The sequence below is a fragment of the Triturus cristatus genome, chromosome 4_2 (genome assembly GCF_964204655.1).
Source record: "Triturus cristatus chromosome 4_2, aTriCri1.1, whole genome shotgun sequence".
NCBI classification, from domain to species: Eukaryota; Metazoa; Chordata; class Amphibia; order Caudata; family Salamandridae; genus Triturus; species Triturus cristatus.
In genome coordinates this window covers 194,727,593-194,748,454 of record NC_140586.1, presented here as the reverse complement: position 1 = coordinate 194,748,454, position 20,862 = coordinate 194,727,593, and the positions used below count along the sequence as shown (strand labels likewise).

At 46.1% G+C, this 20,862-nt stretch overlaps 1 protein-coding gene across 2 annotated transcripts in view; it reads left to right on the top strand.

The window, feature by feature from the left end:
• The first annotated feature begins 11,260 nt into the window (after positions 1-11,260).
• TCF20 (transcription factor 20) overlaps positions 11,261-20,862 on the top strand; it is a 226,685-nt gene continuing 217,083 nt past the window's right edge. Inside the window, exon 1 of one of the 2 annotated variants that reach the window (XM_085601146.1) lies at positions 11,261-11,854. The gene's annotated coding sequence lies outside the window, so the exon portion shown is untranslated. The remainder of the gene's footprint in view (positions 11,855-20,862) is intronic. The other variant, XM_085601144.1, reaches the window with a different exon arrangement.

Genomic DNA, 20,862 nt, shown 5'->3' with positions numbered 1-20,862 from the left:
TCTTAGTTTATGACAGCCATACATCAGTGTCAAACTTGATGTAAAGGGATTTTGTTTAAGTCCTCTGGACAGCGTCTTAATCGAATGGCAACCGGAATGAATAACGGTGAACACGAGAAAGCAGTAATTAATCCTGCCGTAGAACCACCTTTCATGACACCACACGCCCAGAGGAGGAGTCCTCTTTAAATCCAGTCCAAGACCTTGTTTCATAACGAATTTAAGTCATCTTTGGAAACATTGTCATTGTCTATCCTTATACTGGCCTGTTTTACTATGTACATATTTTTTCTAATCACTGTGTATATATCACGCACTAATTGTGTCACATATGTCACTATGTCACTTTTTCACGAATTCACTTTAATGCTTACACTCTTGGCAGCCTTCCTTTGCTAAAAAGAAGTATATGGGTGTGAATATAAATGATGCAATTTATATATAAAGAATATCTTATCACCCGACATATCTGACTCCACGCAAGTTTATGCGTTTCTGTTTGCTTTTCATGTGTTCTGTCTTAATATAATTTACTTTTTGTCAATCTAAATATTTAGTTTTCTGTTAAAAGTTTTTGTAAAGCAAAGTAATTGTGTGGTCTTACCCGACAGAACCATTGTACTTCATATAGTCTAATGTAGGGCTCGATACTCGGGACCAGAATAACCAAGCGCAAAGTGATTTAAATTGGAGTATTGGATTTCTATGATTGTTTTTTTGATTGAAGAGTATTGCCCCGTTAATATTTTGCATATATATGCTATTACTGTTTTTCTTGCGATAAATATATACAGAGGTTTTATCCCTACAAGATGGCGGTTGTATCCGTATATTTACATCACAAATACTGAGCAAACGACGCGGCACATATGCGTCACGCATGCGCAGGTCATGGCCCGTTTACTTAATACTTGGGACGAGGGATTCTGCTCGTCAGTACCGTCATTCTTTCAGGTGAGATAATTGTGTTTTGTGTCCTTTAGGACATGCTTTTGATAGTACATTAACAGTACCTATTTGACCAGAGGGTTGACGTACAGGCGTGTTACGACATGAGAACGCTATAGGAAATCGGGTATTGGCTTGCTATATTTCTGGCTTATGATTCATTTTTTACTTGTGACATGTATCTTTATTAAATGATAATGCCAGGTCCCTTTTACCACCTTTATATAATAATGGGACTTACATATGTTGCGAGTCTTACCATGTGATATACTTACTTTCGCTCGATGTAGGTTTTTGTTTTATGATAAAGTTTTGATTTTTTCCTGTGTAAATATCACAAGCGATACATACGTAGGTGTTATTTACGAAGGTTTAAGATGACTTGGCTAGTCTCTTTGATGTATTTACCGCTAGGGGTCTTTTAAAGCACTTACCGCCGGGAGTTTTTTCCACTTATAGTATGGTTGGGAACACTGTTTGTCGATTATGAATTTGCAGTGACGACATATACGTTGGGGTTACTACTCCACATATACAATGGTAATATAAAGAGAAATATATGTATTATATTTATATATATATATTTTTTTTTTTTTCAGGTTGACTGACACTTATACTGATTCTGTTTACTGGGAAAAATAGTGAGGGACTATCTGATGACAATATGATTATTTTTTAATATAGAGGAGGTAAGATGTTATTATTTACCTCTTGCTACATTGTATATTAAACTGCCCATCGAGTTATTTCTCGGTGGAGTTGTTACAATAGAGACATATAGGATGTTGATCTATATAATAGTTTAAGGGGTTATATATCCTGTCCTTGTTCAAGAGAGAAAAAACTTTTTTTTTAAATTCTTGATAGTAATACATTTCCTTACATTGGAATACTGTTTGGGTTTCCGCTTTAGAGTGGGACCTATTGGTTCGTAATGGCTGTGACTAGTTCTTTTAACATGATGTAAAGTGAGCTTGAATAATGAGTCAACTGTGAAGTGGTATTCGAGAAATGTTCTTTCTTCTTCTCTTTTTTTTTCTCTCTCTTTTATATTTATATTCATTTTTATTTTCTTTATTAGAAACAGTGTTCTCCATTTGTACCATTCGACAATTGGAATTTATTGATTTAAACGCACGTCAACTGGATTTATTTGAATATTCGAGGTGAGATCCCTGTTGCTATTGCTTGACTCGGACTATAGAGTTATGTTAGTATCTTTCCTCGTCTCCTTGTCTTTATCTATTTTTTTACTCTTTCACATGAGCGTTCTTACTATTTTTTTCTCTTCTCGTTTCTTCTCTTACTCTGTTTGTGTGATGTTGGTAATGGAATTTTGAATATGGGGAACCTTTTTATTGAATTCAGACTTTATAATAAGCTACTTGGTTTTCTCCATATTCGTATTGTCTTTTTTGGTATTTTTCTTTTATGAACATTTTCCATGAAAAAAAAATTGTTTTTTAATCGACATTAAGCACGAGTGATGTGTTTTTTGTCTTGTTATCTAAATATATAATATGATTTTTTTTTATGTACATATTGGTATGTTGTCGATCTTGGGTTATTTTGTGTGTGGATATATTTATATCTATATGTGTTTTTCCTATGCCGTTCTATGAATATAGTGTATAGTATGTTTAGTCTATGTGTATATATATGTATACCTATTTGTAGATGTAGTATGTGACTCGTTGTATGTTGTGATTATTTTTCATTGAGTCCTGTCCTTGTTTTTATTTATGTACATATTTTTTTCAGCCCTGACGAAGTTCTTTGTGAACAAAACGCGTTGGCTGATGATGATTCTCTACTACAGAGTAATAAAGGATATAATTTTGAATTGATTTGAAGCCTATGGACTTTTTCTGGTGCACCTTCCTTTTTTGTATGAATTGAATTGTCTGGTTTCCAGTGGAGTGGAGTTGCGGCGGACTCCGGAAGCAGTTGCACAGATTTTGTATATATTCTTTGGAAATAATTGGAACTGAGGTGCTGAACCCTGGTCAGCCGCATTTTGCTTTTGTCTACATTCATCAGATCTTATGCCTGTTGTGTATTCCACTCCAACCAAGGTCCAGCTTTCGCTTTTAAGGCGTACCATGATTCGATGAAGTCCATGGGTGTGCAAGTGCATTATTCTTCAACATATAGGCCCGAGGGCAGTTCTGTTGTGGAAAGAATGAACCGTGACTTAAAGCAGTCTTTAACGGCAAGGGTATTAGGTACAGGGTGTGGCTGGTTTAACCATCTCTATGGGGTTCAACGAGAATTAAATAGCCTACCCAAAAGATCTCTGGGTGGACGGACCCAGTACAAAGTTCTTTTTAGCATCAAGATGTATTTTCCAGACCTTGACGGTCTAGACATTGAGGAGGCAGCCACATCATTTGACGGTGATAACCATTCTGATATCTTTCAGAACTAACAAAAGTTCTGTGACACACAATCTCACAAACACCGGCCTGCATCTCTCTCTTCGAGTACAGAGGATTAACTTCCAGGTTCCGGCTAAATTCCAAAAATTGATGAACAGGTTTGGGAGAAGGTGGCCTAACGGCTAGAGCGGTCGACCTCGGAGCTGGGGAACCGGGTTCGAATATCAGCAGGGACGCTCAACATCCTGTGATTCTGGGCAAATCACAATCTCCTGTGCCTAACAAAAATGAATGTGTCCGTCTGTAACACAACTGGTGCTCATGTAAAGCGCTGATACCTTTGGGTCTACTTCGCGCTATAAAAAACTCCCGGAAATAAGGAATTCGGCCCTACATACCATGTTCCTGTTCCAGTCTTTTTTTTTTTTTTAAAGAGATTTTATTTGCCAAAAGATCACAAACAACGCAGATCTCTGAGCCCCAGAGACACCTGCCGCATACAAGATACAGGAATTGAATTTGACCATTTTTCATAAAAATAAGGAGAAAATAAAGGGCAATACAAATAAAATCAACCCTTAATACAACAACCCCCCCCACCCCCACACACTGCCATCTATTCCGGAGCAACATATCTCTTACACAGCTGCCATTGTACAACATAAAACTTCTTCCACCAGGGACATCTATCCCGCCCAATGACCATGAATTAATCACGAAACAAACCAGCACAATAAAGGAAAAACAACAGCTGAAAATACGGAGGTCACACTGGATCTCTACCCCGATCTCTCCTGGGCAGCTCTAGTTCCAGGCCCCGATAATCTGCCCAACGCCTCCATATCTTGTAATACTTACGGGGACATCCCCTGGGACATCCCCTGGCCTCAAACACCGGGATTTCCAGGCCCATGCAAATGTCTAGACCATTTTTCCATGCGGAAAGCGAGGGGGCAACCACTGCCTTCCAGGCCCTAGCTACGTCCCTCTTCGCCAGGGTAAAGCCTAGGAGCATGATTAAACACTTGTAGATATTGCCCCCAATCCCTTCCATCACATGAATAAGGACTAGCTTCGGCGAACTGGGGAGCTCCCACCCCAGCACCTCCGAGAGACAAGCCAGCACCCCTCTCCTAAACCTCGCCAATGCTGTACAGTGCCAAATTGTATGTAGCAGGGTCCCATCCTCATGATTACAGCGGAGACACCCCGGTGAGGCCACCAAGCCCGCCCTCCAGAGCCTGACCCTGGTATAATAAACTCTGTGAAGATACTTGAATTGAATGAACCGTAAACTTGTTGCAATGGCTGCTCCCCCGCGGAGACGCCAGAGCCTCTGTCCAATCTTCCTCTTCCATCTGACCCACATCATCCTCCCAGGCCTACCTTAAGCGCTGCAATGAGGGGGAACAGTGTGTGACCAGGGACTGGTAAATTTTAGAGATCTTGTGGTCACGGAGGTCCCCCATAAACACTTTAGCTTCTACTGGGCTAAACTCCGGCAGGGACCCCAAGCCCTCCAGTCTGGGAGAGAGAGCATGCCTAAATTGTAGGTACTTAAAGAATTGAGTTTTCGGCATCTGAAAATCTTTCTGGGTGTCTTGAAAAGATTTTAGAATCGGACCCCGCATAACGTCACCCAAGGTAGAAATCCCAATATTATCCCAGTCGCGTAACCCCTGTAGGGACGCCATTTTGCGGAAAACGACCATTGTGCCAAAGTGGGGTCTCCCGAGTCAGCCTGTTCCACCAACCCAACCTCCGAAGCACCTGTCTCCAGATTTGAAAGACAATTTGTGTGGCAGATGGTAACGAGCGTCTCAGTGGGACAGAGTAAAGAATCGTATGTAGCGTGTGGTCCCCCATACATCGTCGCTCGACGGCATAAGCCGGGTCCGACCTGTCCCCATACCACCTCTCATTTAAGACGAGTAAGTGCGAAGCCATATAATATGCCCAGATATCTGAGGTTGCCAGTCCCCCGCAATACGTAAATTGAAAACAGGTCCGTAGCGCCACCCTAGCCGCCCCACCCTCCCAGAGGAATTGACCCAAGGCCACATTTACTTGACGAAACCACCGCGGGGGAGTCGGAAAGGGATGATTCTGTAATTGATACATCAGGCGCGGGAGTGAAACCATTTTAAATATTGCTGACCAGCCATAAATTGATACGGGCATATGAGACCAGGTCTTAATATCCGCCCGCACTCGGTCCCATACGGGTGCCAGATTACGATCCCACGCCGTGACAGGAGAGTCAGACAAATAGACCCCCAGATACTTCAGTCCCCCATGGACCACCTGCACTGATGAAGCCCAGGAACCGAGCATGCCCCCTTCACCCAGGACCCACAGGGTGGACTTCCGAGGGTTCATATATAATCCCGAGGTTTCCCCAAAGATCTGCATTATTCGCAGCAACTGAGGGCCTGTCTTATCTAAGTTAGTGAGAAAGAATAGCACATCATCGGCATACAGAGCTATACTATCAGACAATCCATATGCCCACTCAAAGCCGGAGACCTGTGCATCCATTCTCACCCAAGCAGCGAGCGGCTCCATTGCTATGGCAAATAAGTAAGGGGATAGCAGACACCCCTACCTGGTGCCCCGCCCGATGGGAAATGTGGAAGAAACAAAGCCCGCTACCCGCACCGACGCCATTAAGTCTGTGTATAGCAGGGTAGATATGACAAAAATCGGGGTCCAAAATTCAGTCTTCGCAAGAGGGCGAATAAATAAACCCAGCTCAAAGAGTCAAAGGCCCTATCCATATCCGTCAGCAGAAGCGCTGCCCGTACCCCCAGACCCTGAATCTTAGGTACCGCATCATGAGCCCATCGAATATTGTGGCTGGTCGCCCGATGGGGCATGAACCCAGCCTGATCCGGATGTACGAGCGAGGCTATATGGGGTCGGAGCCGATTGGCCAAGGCCTTGGCCAATATCTTGGCTTCGACGTTCAGGAGGGAGATGGGACGATACGAGGCGTGGTGTTCGGGTGGTCTGCCAGGCTTATGAAAGACTACTACCTCTACGTGCCTCCAGTACTCGGGTAGTCTCCCCCGGTCCCTGGCCTCCTTCACTACCCTGCGATAATGGGGCCCCATTTGCAGGAAATATTTTTTGAAGAATTTGCTCGGGAAGCCATTCGGGCCAGGGGCCCTGCCAGGGTCAGGTCCCCCAAGGCCGTCCCCAATTCCTCCTCGGTGAGTGGGCTTTCCAACTCCTCTCGCACAGCATCCGAGAGCACTTTAGGCGGGAGGTCATCCAGGAAACGACCAATGACCTCCGCAGATAGGCATTCCGTGGGGATGTACAGGGCTGCATAGTATTCAGCGAAGCTCCCAGCAATAGCCGACCCATCCGAAAAGGGTAGCCCTTCCGGCCCCGTAATGCCCGGTAGAGCCTGGGGGTGAAGTGTCCCCTGACACAGCCTGTGCAACAGCTTACCTGATTTATCGCTCCACTGATATACCCTGCTGCGGGTAGCCAGCCACGCCTGACGAGCCTCATTTAGAAGAATATGAGAGTATTCCTGCTCTGCTAGCAGCAATTGGCATCGAGCTTGTCTCCCTCCCTCTTCCCTCCTGTGCGCCTCTAACTCAAGGATAGTGGCCTCTGTCCGTACCAGAGCCTCACTGCACGATTTACGAGAAGCTACGCAAAAAGAGATATCCAGCCCGCGAATCGTGGGCTTCATTGACTCCCATAGGGTAGCCGCCCCCCGAACCAAACCAATGTCAATCATCAGGTATTGGTCTACAGCCTCCTCCAGCTGTTCCCTGTAAGCCTCCTTCTGGAGATTCCAGGTTGAAAGACGCCACCGGAAGGGCCCACGGGCCCCACCGGTCCGTATAGTGAGGGCCACTGGTGAGTGATCCGATAGTCCCCGTGGGAGAATGTCAGCTGCCCCTGTTCCACTCTTTGAAAACAGAAGAGTTCCTTCTCTGTTTTGGAAGCAGGTGAGTTTCATGTTTTGTCTTATAAGCAGCAAGTCAGTTTTACATTTTATTTTAGAGACTTGTAAGTGCTAGTTGTATTCCGGAGCAGTCCCTTTCTCATTACGGGAGGGTGGTTTATTTCAATTTAATTTAACGAATACCACTTTTATTCTGGAGATTGGTGAGTGCTGATGAAAGTGGTTATTTGCCAACATTTAGGCCTCCTATTACTTTTCGTTTTCTTTGTCCTTTTACCTAGTTCTTCCTGTTCCTTAGAAAACCTGGTATAAATGCTGCACGCCACTGTGGGTGGCCTTAGATGTAACTGTAAGGTCATACTTGGGCAAAGTGAGGTTTGTCTCCAGAGTGAAGCCCTACCCTGCTCAAAAACCACTACAGCCATGCACTCAAAAGCGGCTGAGTGGTCAAGCTATTGTTGAGGGCCTGCTGAAGTTGCTGCCTGTTCGAGATTAGGTGTGGCTGTTTGTCATCTGTTATTGGTGTGCTTGAATTGCTATTGCGGTGATTGTCACCTTTTAGTGTTGTTCCTTTGGTAGCTGACTGGGGAGGTTGTCTCAGATTCTTCTTAGCAGTGTGTTTGAGAGGACGTGTGGAATGGTTATTACCTCTTTGTCATGTGTTGGCCTAGGGGTAGTTGGTGCTTTAGTGATGTGCTGGTACAGCTGGCAGGGTGGTTGTCATCTCTTACTGGTGTGCTTGGGGTGTCTGATATGTTAGTTGCCGTCTCCTTGTGTGACTGCCTGGGGAGGTTGTAATTTCTTGAGTGTTTAGGAGGGCGGGTGAGGTGGTTATCATCTCATAGTTGACTGGGAGAGCTGATAGGGTGGTTACGACATTTTAGCAGTGTGCTGGAGTCACCCTGTGGGGAGATTGTTTTATTTTAGCAGCGAGCTTAAGTGGGCTTGTGAGTTATTTATCACCTCTTAAGGGTGTGCTGTAGAGGGCTAGCTAGCGTGGTTATCACTTATTAGCAGTGTGCTTGGGCACTTCTTCGCCATGTGCTGAATAGAGGTCTTTAGCGATGCGGGAGATGGCTTTTGGGAAGGATACCTTCTTTTAGGGTTTTAGGGAGGGCTGATGGATCTCTTAGCGGTGTGCATTAGAGGGATGGCGTGGACGTTTGTTGCTTCTCGGCAATGTGCTGGAGATGGTGGTGGGGTTGTTGTAACATCTTAGTGATGTGCTGGCCGAGTGGTTATTCAAAGTTAGTGGAGTGCTGCGGGTGGCTGGCCGTGGTGGTGGACACCTCTTACCAGTGTGCTTGGGAAGGCTTGTCTGGTGGTTGTCACCCGTCATGTGGTAGAGAAAGGAGTTGATTGGTTGGCATATCTTAGTGATGTACTGCGAAGGCTGGCTAAGTGGTTGTCACCTCTTAGCCGTGCGCTAGGGATATGTGGTTGTAATGGTCGTCACCCTTTAGAGGTGTTCTAGAGACGAAGCTGGGGTGGTTGTCACTTGTTAGTAATGTGCTGGGCGGTCTGACATAGTGGCTGCCAGATCTCAGTGGTTTGCTGAAGAGGGCTTGCTGGCACCGTCTGTTTGGCAGTGAAATGGGAAAGTGGCTGTAACCTCATAGCACGCCGTCGTGAAAAGCTTTATGGAATCTTTGTCGCCTCATATATATTGGTTAATGGTTGGCCTGAGTGGGTTGTCACCTCTCTGTGACGCGCCGCGGGGGTGGTGTCACTTCTCATTCATATGCGGCAGGCGCGTGCCTATCACCTAGTCCTTGGTATCTCACTGCACGTGACACCTGGAGTAATTGTTTCAATTGAAGCTTCTGAGAATGGTGGAGGTTTTACTCCCCCCTCAGTTGATGCCGCACCCCTCATCTGTGATCCTCCCGTTCTTCATTAGTAAATCGATCTTCGCCCGCCCCTGACCCTCCAACTACTTCCATCCTATCGCCAAATGCTCCTCCCTTGTTCCCCCAACCCCTGCCTGTCCCGTCCAGCCTCCCTCGACCCGTCTAGCCCCCTTACTGCCGCCCGCCTCTGCCTCGCGGACCCCTCGGCACCTCTGGCTGCCACCCTTAGCCCCTCAGATGCCCCCGGTTTGTGATTCTCCCCGCCCGCAGGGAGGAGGGGGCGGAGAGGAAGAGGAGGAGGCAGGGAAGGGAAGTGGGAGGAAGCTCAGAGCGAGCGAGAGCGACCAGCCTCCACCTTGGAAAACACGCCAAGGATCCGCAGGGCGCCTTTTCCATCCCCAACTCGCCTTCCCTGTCCTGGCACTCAGCAGGGCCCGCGGAGGGGACCCCGAATCCCGCGATCCATCTCTTTTCCCATGAATCCCGAGGACTGCATTACGAGCCCGCCGCACTGGACCACCAGCCGCCGGTAAACACTGGGCCTGAAGCAGACTCAATCCCCCTTCTGTAAACCCCACCCCATCTTCTGGCATACGAACAAGTCTCAGCCGCCCCCCCTTTCTCTTCCACAACGCCTGCCTGATAGCCTCCGACTACACCCCTGCAGGAAAACACTGGGCCCCATAGGGCACTGTGGGCATCCTTACCAAAGTCCTTCTCCATCAGTTAGACTGTTCAGAAGACATCCCCCCCGTATTCCTCATGACGAGACCCTTCATAATACCGGCCAGTAGACCCGAATTAGGGTCTAATAACACCACATTTCAAATATATCCCTCCTCAGGACCATTCAACTAGGCAGTGAGTGACATATTCCCTACCACACACTGTGCTGCATGATGCCCCCTATAGACACTCGTTAGAGCCAACATACAACATCATTCTCCAACATTACTTTTCAGCATTGCTCATCAAGACAGAGCCACACATTACCTTTAGCAGACCCTTGACACGATTCATGTAACAGTCCCCTATTAGGACTAACCGACTACACCCCCTTCAATAAATCATTCAAGACATTTCCAGAGATGGGTTTCAATAGACCATTCAAAAAGATCCATCCCATCTTCCCCTATTGGGGCCAATCAACAACACCCGTCTAATATGTTACTCAACAGGCCTGTTCAAGAACACCTCTCATATAGGTGCCCGACAAGGTTAACAGACAAGATCCTCTCAGCAGACCTATGGCAAGACAACAACAGTACATTGCAACACTGATAAACAAGACTGACCAACAACACTCCCTCCAATAAACACCTGATGGATGATTGACAAGTCTCCCAATATATTCTTGACTAGACAGATGGACATGACTGACCATCAGCATTTCCTCCATTAAATCCCTGAAAAGATTAATCATCCAGACCTTTACCCCTGAGAAAACTAACAAGACCCCTCAGTGGACCTTGGACTACACTGACTAACAAAGTTGATCAGGAAGCTTTGTTAAGTAGCAACTGGCAAGATTGATTGAAAAGAACCCCGGAGCCCCCTCCAACAAAACCCTGACAGCCCCAACCACAAGTGCCCCACTCACAGACCCTTGACAAGACCCAACCTAATTGATGTCTGACTAGGGTAACTGGCATTACCATTTGACAAGACCTTCCCTGACAAAACTGATGGAGAACATATCCTCAAATATACCCCCACCTCACTAATGGCGCTTGACAAGATTTAGAGATAAGACCCTCTCCAGTTAACCTCGAAGACCAATGGGCAAAAATGATGGCCCACACCCCCTTCCAAGACTTATTGGGCTCCAATAGTACCCTGTCAACCTACGGCAACGACTGATCAGCAACATTTAGTTATATCCCTGACACAAACCACTGCCAAGACTGACGCACACGACCCCTCCAGGGCACCCTTGAAAGGAGAACCTTTGTCCAGACTGAGCAAGACTATTTCATCGGACCAAAGAGACCCTTTAACAAAATCTCCCCACTTGACCCCTCAATAGAGTGGCCAACAAAAACTAGGGTGTCACATTATAAGTCAGACTCCTCCAATCAATCTCTCAATGAGGCCGATCGAGAATACCTATCCAACAGAGCTCCTTCAGTCTACCACTGAACCCGTGACATCCAACTGACGCTTCAGCTAAACCGATCGACGAGACGCAGAGGAAACCCGTCGACAAGACCCAGCCACACAATCTGTCCGCGTCAGAAGACCAGCCGGTTGCAAGAAAAGCCCCCACCGGTATAACACACTAGGCCAGCCTCTGGGTGTGTGCATTCCCCCAAATCCCACCCCTTCTGGCACCAGAACCAACCCCGCCAAACCCAGCTATTGGAAAACCAGGCGCCAGCGCCGACTCTCCCCCGGTGAGCACCGGGCCGCGCTCCCCTCCCCCACGACGCCACCACATTATCAAGGCACGGGAACAATCTGCCCCCCCCCCGCCCCCTTTAAACATGGATTAAGCGCTGTCAGCATCGAAACACGCGGGTAAACACTGGCCTTTGGCTGCACCCCCCTCCACCGAGGAATGGAGTAAGCGACCGCCGCGCCGGAGGGCCACCCGCGCGCCGGGCCGAGGGGGCCTGAGGTACCCGCGGCTGCAGGGGGCGGCCTCCCGCCGTCACGTCTACCAATCTGTCTGCTTCGAGGAGAGCACCAAGAAGGAGGCGTGTGAGAGACGATGGCGGGGCGCCGAGCTGGCTGAGGGCTGTCGGAGGGGAGCGGTGAGTACGGAGCCCTGTGGGGAGGCCCGAGATTGTGACGATGTTCATTGTGGGGCTGTGGGTGGGCCTCCGGGAGCATGCATGCTCCCGAGGCGTGGGGGTGCCTGGCGTGAGCCTGCTTGGGAGTGTTACATGGCTCTGCTGTAGGCGTGTGTGCGCCACCCGTCCGTGTGTGGGAGACTTTGTGTGTCACGTGTTTGTGTGTGAACTGTGACTCCAAATGTCCGGTTATTTATAGAGCGCGCCGTAGACGCATTTGGCCTGTTTCTAAGCGCTCACGGTTTTCAGGAGACGTAAGGCTCAGGGGAGGTCAATTCATTTTGTTAGGATCACACATTGTCTAACTGGTAATCCCGTATTAGACCGGTTGGTTTTTTGGGGAAACGCGATTAACAATTTTGACACTTGACTACATACCTTACGTGTGAAACGGAGGTCTGTGTGAAAAGAATGTTGGTGGTCTTTACGGTTGTGTGGGCGATTGCGCGAGGATTTTTTTGATCAGTGGGGGTATGTTTGAGAAATTTGGGATGTCTAGGTCGCATTTGTGTGTTTTAGACGGGGTTCTAGGCGAAATTGATTTAAATTTGCGTGTTACGTGGGTCATGACCCCTTGTGAATTTAATCTGTGCGTAGAGGCTTTGTTTATATCTACACATATGTGCCTTGGGTCCGCATCAACGACTTAAGTATCTCCTTTTGCATGATGTTATTTTGTTTGCAAGTAGTTTTAGGCACGTGCCTGTTCTTTTGAGAGACGTGTGAAAGACACGGGTTTATGCGTGTGGGTGATGCCCTTGTTTGAGATCGGACTGCGTGAGAGAGGAGTCTTAAAGGAAGAGGTCGCTGTGGGCGACACGCACGGTCGGACTGGGACAAGAAATAGATCCGGGCAACACAATAAAAGTGGCCTCCATTAGTGATTTATAAAACTAAAAAAAAGTGACCCATGTTTGGAAATTGGTGCAGTTCTGAACGTGTAAGATACACTGTATACGTGTCTTGCGAGATGAGTTAGACAGCATGGTTTTGAGCTTGCGGCATGCAATGTTTATTTTAATACCAGGGAAATCAACAGTAAAAGCCGGCCCACAAACGGCCAAAACACCTGCCCACACACTGACCTATCAGACCAGCCCATTGGACTCTGCCTGATTGCCAGTCAGACCCTAGCTACACGTGGGAATGTACGCACGACATCGGCCTGTTTGAACACACATGGGTCCAGAGCTCGGCACTGAAATATAAACGTGCAGGTACTCGCTGTCGCAGAGTACTTATTTCTAACGGAAAACATCGGGTGCTCTCCCATTAAAATTATTGCACCCCTTCTGAGAAGTGCTGGGTCTCGCCCTTTGCACATAAAACACATGTAGGTACCTCTTCATACCTGTCCCATAAAATCACTGCATTGGACTGTGTGTGAGTGTCTGAAATGTGGGCCCATATGTGCCACACGATTTATGTAAAAGGCAAGACGTGTGTATGTGGCGAGTGTTGTGAGCTCATCTGTCAAGATGTGAGATCTAAGAGGCTTCGATTTTTTAATAAATGTGTGTGTGCGTGTGGTGTTCTGGTTTTGTGTATGTATGTGATGCACAGGTCTTGGTATGTTTGATGACGGCCTCATGTGTGGCACGAGGGTTTGTGAAAATTGAGTTCTTGTTAGAGCTGTAGTTCGGTGGTATGAGTGGGAGACGCGGGTCAGTGATTTACAAGTGGCGTGTCTGACACTTGGGTCTGAGTGTGAGGCTTCGGTCACTGGTTTACATTAGTCAATGCGTCTGACACTTGGATCTGCGTGACTGTGTCAACTAAGTGTGCTTGTGGGTAAGGTTGTTTGAGTGACGTGTGACTATAGCCTTGTGCCCGACTGGATCACTGGTTTACAAGGAACTCAACGGACTCAGAAATCAAAAGCACACTGAAGAAATCGAAAGCACGCACGCAGCCCGCTTTTGATTTCTGAGTCCGTATGTTATAAACCGGTGTGGGAGATGGTGATTTCTACCTGTCACATTGGACTGTGTCTAATATAGGTATATGTAGTGCGCCGGGTTTAGTTCTAGTTCGCTGACACATGGATTTGTTTATAGGAGCAATGAGACATGCATTTGTATGTGGGACTAGTTGGTTCATACGCATGAGCTTTTTGGGCCTGTGCATGCTACTTTCGGGTGTGTGCTAGTAGGGGCCAATGTCTGCGTTTGGGACTCTTGAACTTGTACATATGTGAAAAGGGGATTGTGGATTGGTCTGGTAGGGTCTCTCCTTGACACTTGGTGCTGAGTTTGGGAAGTTGGCAAATTGTGTTTGACATGAAGGGCTCTGTTTGTGAGAGACACCAACGTCTGGTTGTAATTTTTTATTGCCTGCAATTCTGAGACACCTGGTTGGGATGCATGTTTATGTGAGTGATATGATGCAGTTGAGTCGGTTTTCAGGTACACGTGACATTGCATTTTGACCAGTGGTTCCAAATATGACGTGATTCTGTGTCTGTGAAACACAGGGACATGTTTGTTGCACGTGGTTAAGCATGTTTCAGGTTTCCCCTGCCACAGAAGAGTCGATGCAGGTAGCATTGCACGAGTCTGCTCTTAGGACATGTGGCTCTTTGCCAGGGACATGGTGTTTGTCCGTGAGACATGTGGAGCTGACTCTTTCGCAACTAGATGTTGTCTGTGGACATGTGGGTCTGCACATAGGACCCACGGGGCAATATATTTTTGACACAGGATGTGATTGTGTGGCTCGTGAGTGTTTATGTATTTGTATAATGTGCAGGTTGAGTGTGTTGTATGTTGATATAGTGTTTATGTTCAATATATGGGCCTACGCCTACTGTGTTGTATGGGTGTTTGTGTGGCACATGGTCTGCATATATTGCACACCATGATCTCTGGGTGACTTAGACCTTTGGGGCCACGGTTGGTGTAATACAGGGCCATTTGTGATTGGCATGTATGTATGTGATTCATCAGGATGAGTGTATGTGGCTCAACATTGTGCAGAACATGGATTCTGTATGACACGGACTGGCACATGTGTATCATGCTAGAGTGTGTGTGATACAAGATTCTGTATGTTGGTTGTGGATTTGGGTGCATGGGCACCATGTTATTTAGGCATAGTAACATACAGCTCTAAATGTGTCCGGTCAGTGCCATGATACCTTAGGGTAATACAGTGCGTTAGAAGCTCACTAACATCTGGTACTGAGTCTGGCTGTAAATGTGAACAAGCATTGGCATAGCCAATAGGTCTCGCCTTTGGGACCTTATAAGTGTTTAGCCATGCAACAATTGCATAACTAAATACTTATAAGGTCCCAAAAGCGAGACCTATTGGCTATGCCAAGCGGCCGTGCGGCCGCGAAAGTGAAAGTATGGTCAGGTACAGCCGAGACCCCCTCCTCCCTTATCAATACTAAGACAGTAACACGCTTAGCACAAGGAATTTTATTTTTGGATTAGGGAGTCGTAAACCCCCGGCCGTATTTATTAACATAAAATTAAATCAACAATTTTAATTATAACATTTAAACAATACGCAGAAAAACCATTACATTGATTACGTGGATAGGTACAGGTGTAATTTTCCTAACCTTAACATATCTCTAATACAAAGATATTCCTAACCGAATCTAAACATTACATAATCAATAATCATAACAATAACATTTCATTTTCTGCGTATCCCTATTTTGAGCCTACCGCAAGGTCCTTAACTGGTGCCAGATCCTTATCAAATCAACGGAGTGCGCATGCGCAGAGGGCCCATTTCCCGTGAGGGTACTCTTCCCCCCCCCCCCGGTCACCCCCGTACGCCCTGAAAATTCTCTCCATAAGGGGCCCTTGCAGTTATGTGCCATTTACTTGTGCCCTTGTGCACGTGCGGGGTGGCCAAGCATCCTACTGGAAAAGCGTGACTCCCCCTCCCCCGCACCCATCCAGCCAACCGGCTGTAACTGCCCCTGGAGTTCTATGAGAGACCACTTGTCCCTCCCCCTTGGGCGACGCCATTCAAGAATGGCGCCGCCCTCTAAGGACCTTAAATTTACTGCTCACCAATCATGACCTTACCGCCTGACCAATGAATAGCACTAAAATACGACAATGAACAACTTATTCAAGCAAACAATCTCCTATAATAATGGGAAAGAAACTATCAAACATATGAATAGACATTACCATGTTAACTTGAAGGAACTAAAATACAACAATAAACATGACCTGTTCAAGAAAACCATCTCCTAAAACAATGGGAAAGAAAATCATCACACATCTGATCAACGTAACCATGTCAACCTGACAATTAACTTCTTACCAATACACCCTGCAAACCCTGCTTTTAGGGGACGGTGGGTGGGGAAATTAAAAATACAGCCTCCTAGCGAGGCTGTAGTCCATAAAGGGCAGGCTGTGGGAGCGGCAAGCAAAGAGGTAGACTCCGCCGCTCCTCAGCCTTTTATTCAAAACTATTCAAGCCAGGCCGGTTCTAACCAGCCTGGCCTTGATGCGATGCGTGCCCTGGAAGTGATTCCAATCACTTCCGGGGCACGCCCCCCAAAACCTAGAGACCAAGGATTGGCGGGACGAGCCTGTCGCATCACCCTTGCGCCCGACAGGCCCGCCCCTGTGTGGTCATCGGGGGCCGGCAGGACCGCCATACATGCGGCGTTTTCGATGCCGGCCCCGCCTTACTTTAATCGCGGTAAAGTGCGGCGCCCGCGCACATGCACTGTAGCTCTAGGCTGGCCTGGTAACACTTTTTGGAGCCCTCTCAATAAGTCTCGCCAGACCAGCGCATGCGCTGGGTCAGGCGAGACCTAAAAATGGGTCTAATTTTCTGTGTGGTGATTGTGTCGGCATGGATGTGGAACAGATGTCTAAGGGTGTGGCACATTGAATTTTATGTGTGTATAGTACTCAGGTTTGCATGTTTCTATGAGACATTTGAGTCTTTGTAGCGTTACATGCTTGTCTGCAACTTGTGTGGGAAACATGGATTTGTGTAGGTGCCTGCATGTGTATTGAATATATAGATCTGCATAGTTTACCATGTGGGCCTGAGTGTGTGCGACATATAGAGAAGAATACATTGGAGTTTGTGGGATCCAAAAAGGCAAGCAGAAAAATGCATTCACTCGGTGGCACTGAGGAAAGATGGGATACGAAAATAGGGTAGTCAACTCAAGTGGTTGGGGTGAGGACTAGTTAATCAGTAAGGGATCTGTCGGTCCATGTGTGGAACTTGTGTGAATATCTGTTTGATGTGGGGTTGAATATAAGAGATGTGGGTGTGTTTGTGTATGAGACACCTAGATATGCATGGGTTTGTGATATGCAAATCTGTGGTACATAACGTGTGTTTGTGAGAAACAGATGGGTTGAGGGTTTGTGAAACATGGATCTGTGTGGAAGGGCATGTGAGTATTTGTAATTGGAAGCTAGGTCTGTGGTGCTGAAAGGTATGGGCATGTGTTTGTAAAGTGTGGTTCAGTGTTTAAAAAAACATGGGTGTGATTGTGATGTACATTTGAATTAGTTGCTTGTTGACCCTATGTTTGAAACGTTGGTGAGTATGTGAAACTCTGTGTAAATTATCGGTCCATGCATGACATGATCTGATGTGGTTTGCATGTATGTATGAAATGCATGTCTACCTGCTTGTGGAACACAAGTTATCCTATATGAGACACAAAAAAACATTTCTGTATGACATTGCTTACTAGGTATGACCCCTGGGCCTACAAGATGGAGGAATTCCTATGTAGCACATGGACTGGCTTAATATTTGACAAATAGCTCAGTGTGTATGTGGGTCTTTTCACAAGGCATCTTAAACTGCTTGGGGCTTGATAAGGTTGGCACTATGTGAAACATGGATCTTGGGGCGGGATATGTGTGTACATGAGAAAACAAGCATTGGCATAGCCAATGGGTCTCGCCTTTGGGACCTTATAAGTGTTTAGCCATGCAACAGTTGATGTTGTTGCACCAAGGATATTGTGCTGGATAACTAAACACTTATACGGTCCCAAAGGCGAGACCTATTGGCTATGCCAATGCTTGTTCTCTTTGCTTATACTAGACGAAATGCTACAGAACCTTCACTTTTACCAAAGAGCAACTTTATTAATTTTGCATGTTCCAATGCAGTATCACTCATTAAGTAATGAAAATATGTTCAACAATGTTACTGCATTTTACAAATCATTTGTCTTAATGCATCCAGGTTTTGGACCACAGCCTCCGTTCAAAAATGTTTGCACAATCGGGATTCCCGTCGATCGTGAAATGTAGATGGGCATGTTAACCGTTACTTACACTGTTCTCATTGTATTCTATTGTAATTGCATTTGTACAGCATTTACTATCAGTGATAAGGCACTAAAGCGCTTTTATATTATAACATAAACACACGTTTGTTAATGTGGTTACCCGAGATCTCAATAATGGGGTTTACTCTGTTCTGTGATATACTAGGATATAACGCACAGGTTCAGTTTTGTGCCCAACTGTCCTGCAGTGGGCACGAGGCCGCCAGCAAGAGATGTGCATAAAACATAGTTTACCTACCATTCTGTGAGCTAGACATGATACATGTCCCATCACAGTCTGCACACCACACAGGCACGCGGCCCCATTAGCACTGCACAAACAGTGGATGGCTTTTCTAATTTCTGTGTAGTCCAGATCATTACAATCCTAAGACATTTAGCTGAATTAATGCGAACACGTCCTGCAGTATCCTGTTGCCCGCCCTTTAAAACAAAATATTGTCACTCAAAATCACTTACAAATCTATTTTAAGAATAAGGAGCGAGGGGGAGACACAGCAATCGAAATTGTAACATGGTTTTAAAAGATTTGCAACCAAAATGCCACTTCTGCACATCTCATGGGTTTGATATATGAGACCCTAGTTAGTAGTAGGGACTCCGTCCCTTGAGTGATATTTATGCATACACCGCTATGTACTTAGCAAACATAAGGACATTGTTTAGCTTGTATAATGTCTTACTGGTGCACAGAAAAATCAAACCTCAACATACATACATTTGTCACGTGTGAACACACACAAATTTACAAAGCGCATTGACTGATGGCGATATTTCAAAACATGCATTCACTAATGCTAAGTGTATGCGTGCGCGGGGAAGTGGGAGTCTGCTCTTTTTACAAAGCACATACTCGTGCATGTGGCGCGTGGCTGCACGCACTCCTGCAAGCCGTATGCCGCAACAAGCACGAGTATGTGCATTGTAAAAAGAGCTGCACGACGGCTAAAGGTCTCCTATGCAGCGCATGCGCACTTGTTAGGCGAGACCTAAAAAGGACAGTGGCATTGTGGATGTTTGATTTGACGGTCTATGCCTTTACAGATTTTGCATGTGCGAGACCCTGGGTTGGCATGCATTTGTGCGGTTACTTATTTGGCATGCAACATTGTATCTGTCCTTGGCACCTGGGTCTGGATGTGTTTGGTTCTTGTGAGTATATGGTAACATCAAGGTTTTCCTGTGTACTAAAACAGCTCTTTGTATATGTATTTTATATATGGACGTTGTTGTGTATCAGGCGTTTGTATGGTATTTGAATCTACGTGTTTAGCAGATTTGTTTTGGTGTGTTTAAGGCACATGAGTCTGGGTGTGCGTGGCACATAGGCGTTTTATGTGTGTGTTTGATATATGAATCTTGGTGTGTGTGTGGTAGGGGTTAGAGGTGCTATGGAATGTAGGTGTTGCAGTTTGGTCTGTACAAATGACACATGGATAAGACTGTATGTGGCTGTCTCATAGTGAGACAAAGATCTGTAAGTGTGTAGCACATGAATCTGGACATGTTTCTCATGTTTACTAATGTCTGGCTTGTAAACCTGCAGGTTTGTGTTGGTCTTTGTGGGACGTATAGGTTAATTCTCAGATGTGCAGCATGTAGATCTGATATGTGACGTGTTGCTCTGCATACTTTGCAGACTTAAGGCTTTTGTGTGTGGCTCTGAGTTTGAGTCAGGCGTATGGGCTTTCACATGCAGGGATGGTGGGCCTATGTGAGTGCCATAGTTCTAGCTGTGGATGACACTTTGGTCTGCAAAACCAGTACTGGATTGAGCATGTTACAAGTGGGTATGTATGTGGGTGACATTGTCCTGTGATCTACTTGTGCATCGACTGTGTGGCCCACCTGTACATAAAATGCGTCATCTGGTTGTATATGAAATGGTGGATCTGCTTTTGTGTGAAATTTGGGGTCTTAGTGTTTTTACACGTGTATGTGTGACATGTGGGTCTGTGTGTTGCATGTGGGTCTTTGCAAGTGGCATGGGGGAACTAGCCTGTGATGTGTGCCTCTGAGAATTGTGTCTTAGACATTCATTTTGTGACGACGTGATTCTATGGTCAAGTGGGTGTATAATGTTCTAAGTCTTGGGTGGGAGGTGTGGCCCTATATGTGTAAAATATGGATCAATATAGGTGAAGCATAAATGTTATGGAATTTGATGCACATTTTGTAAGTATGACTTGTGGGCCTTTTGTGTGAAACGTGGTTCAGTTTGTGAATAGCATATGTGAAAGATTTGTTGGTTGGTGTGTGACGTAGTAGAACATATGGGATTGCAGGCATGTTGTACAGGGGTAAAGGTTTGTGTAAAATGTGCATCTGTATGCTTGTTTAACACATTTTTGTGTGTCTGAGGTAAAAAAAAAAATGGTCGGTGTGTGACATCTCTCTTTATGTGTGATCTGTGTGTATGCCGAAGGCCGATAAATCACTGTGTGGCAACTGGGTTGGTTTGTGAGTTTGACATAGAGCTTCAAATTTATAGGCAGGTCTGCAAGGGGCTTGGTATGCATGGCACAATGGGAAGCATTGATCCAGATGCAGGACTGTTGGGTCTCCACACTGGACAAAAGTGTCAGTGTTGATGTTGGATATGAGGGTCTGTGCTTGTACAGGAATTGCATGGGTCCATATGTGGAACACCTAATTGCTGTAC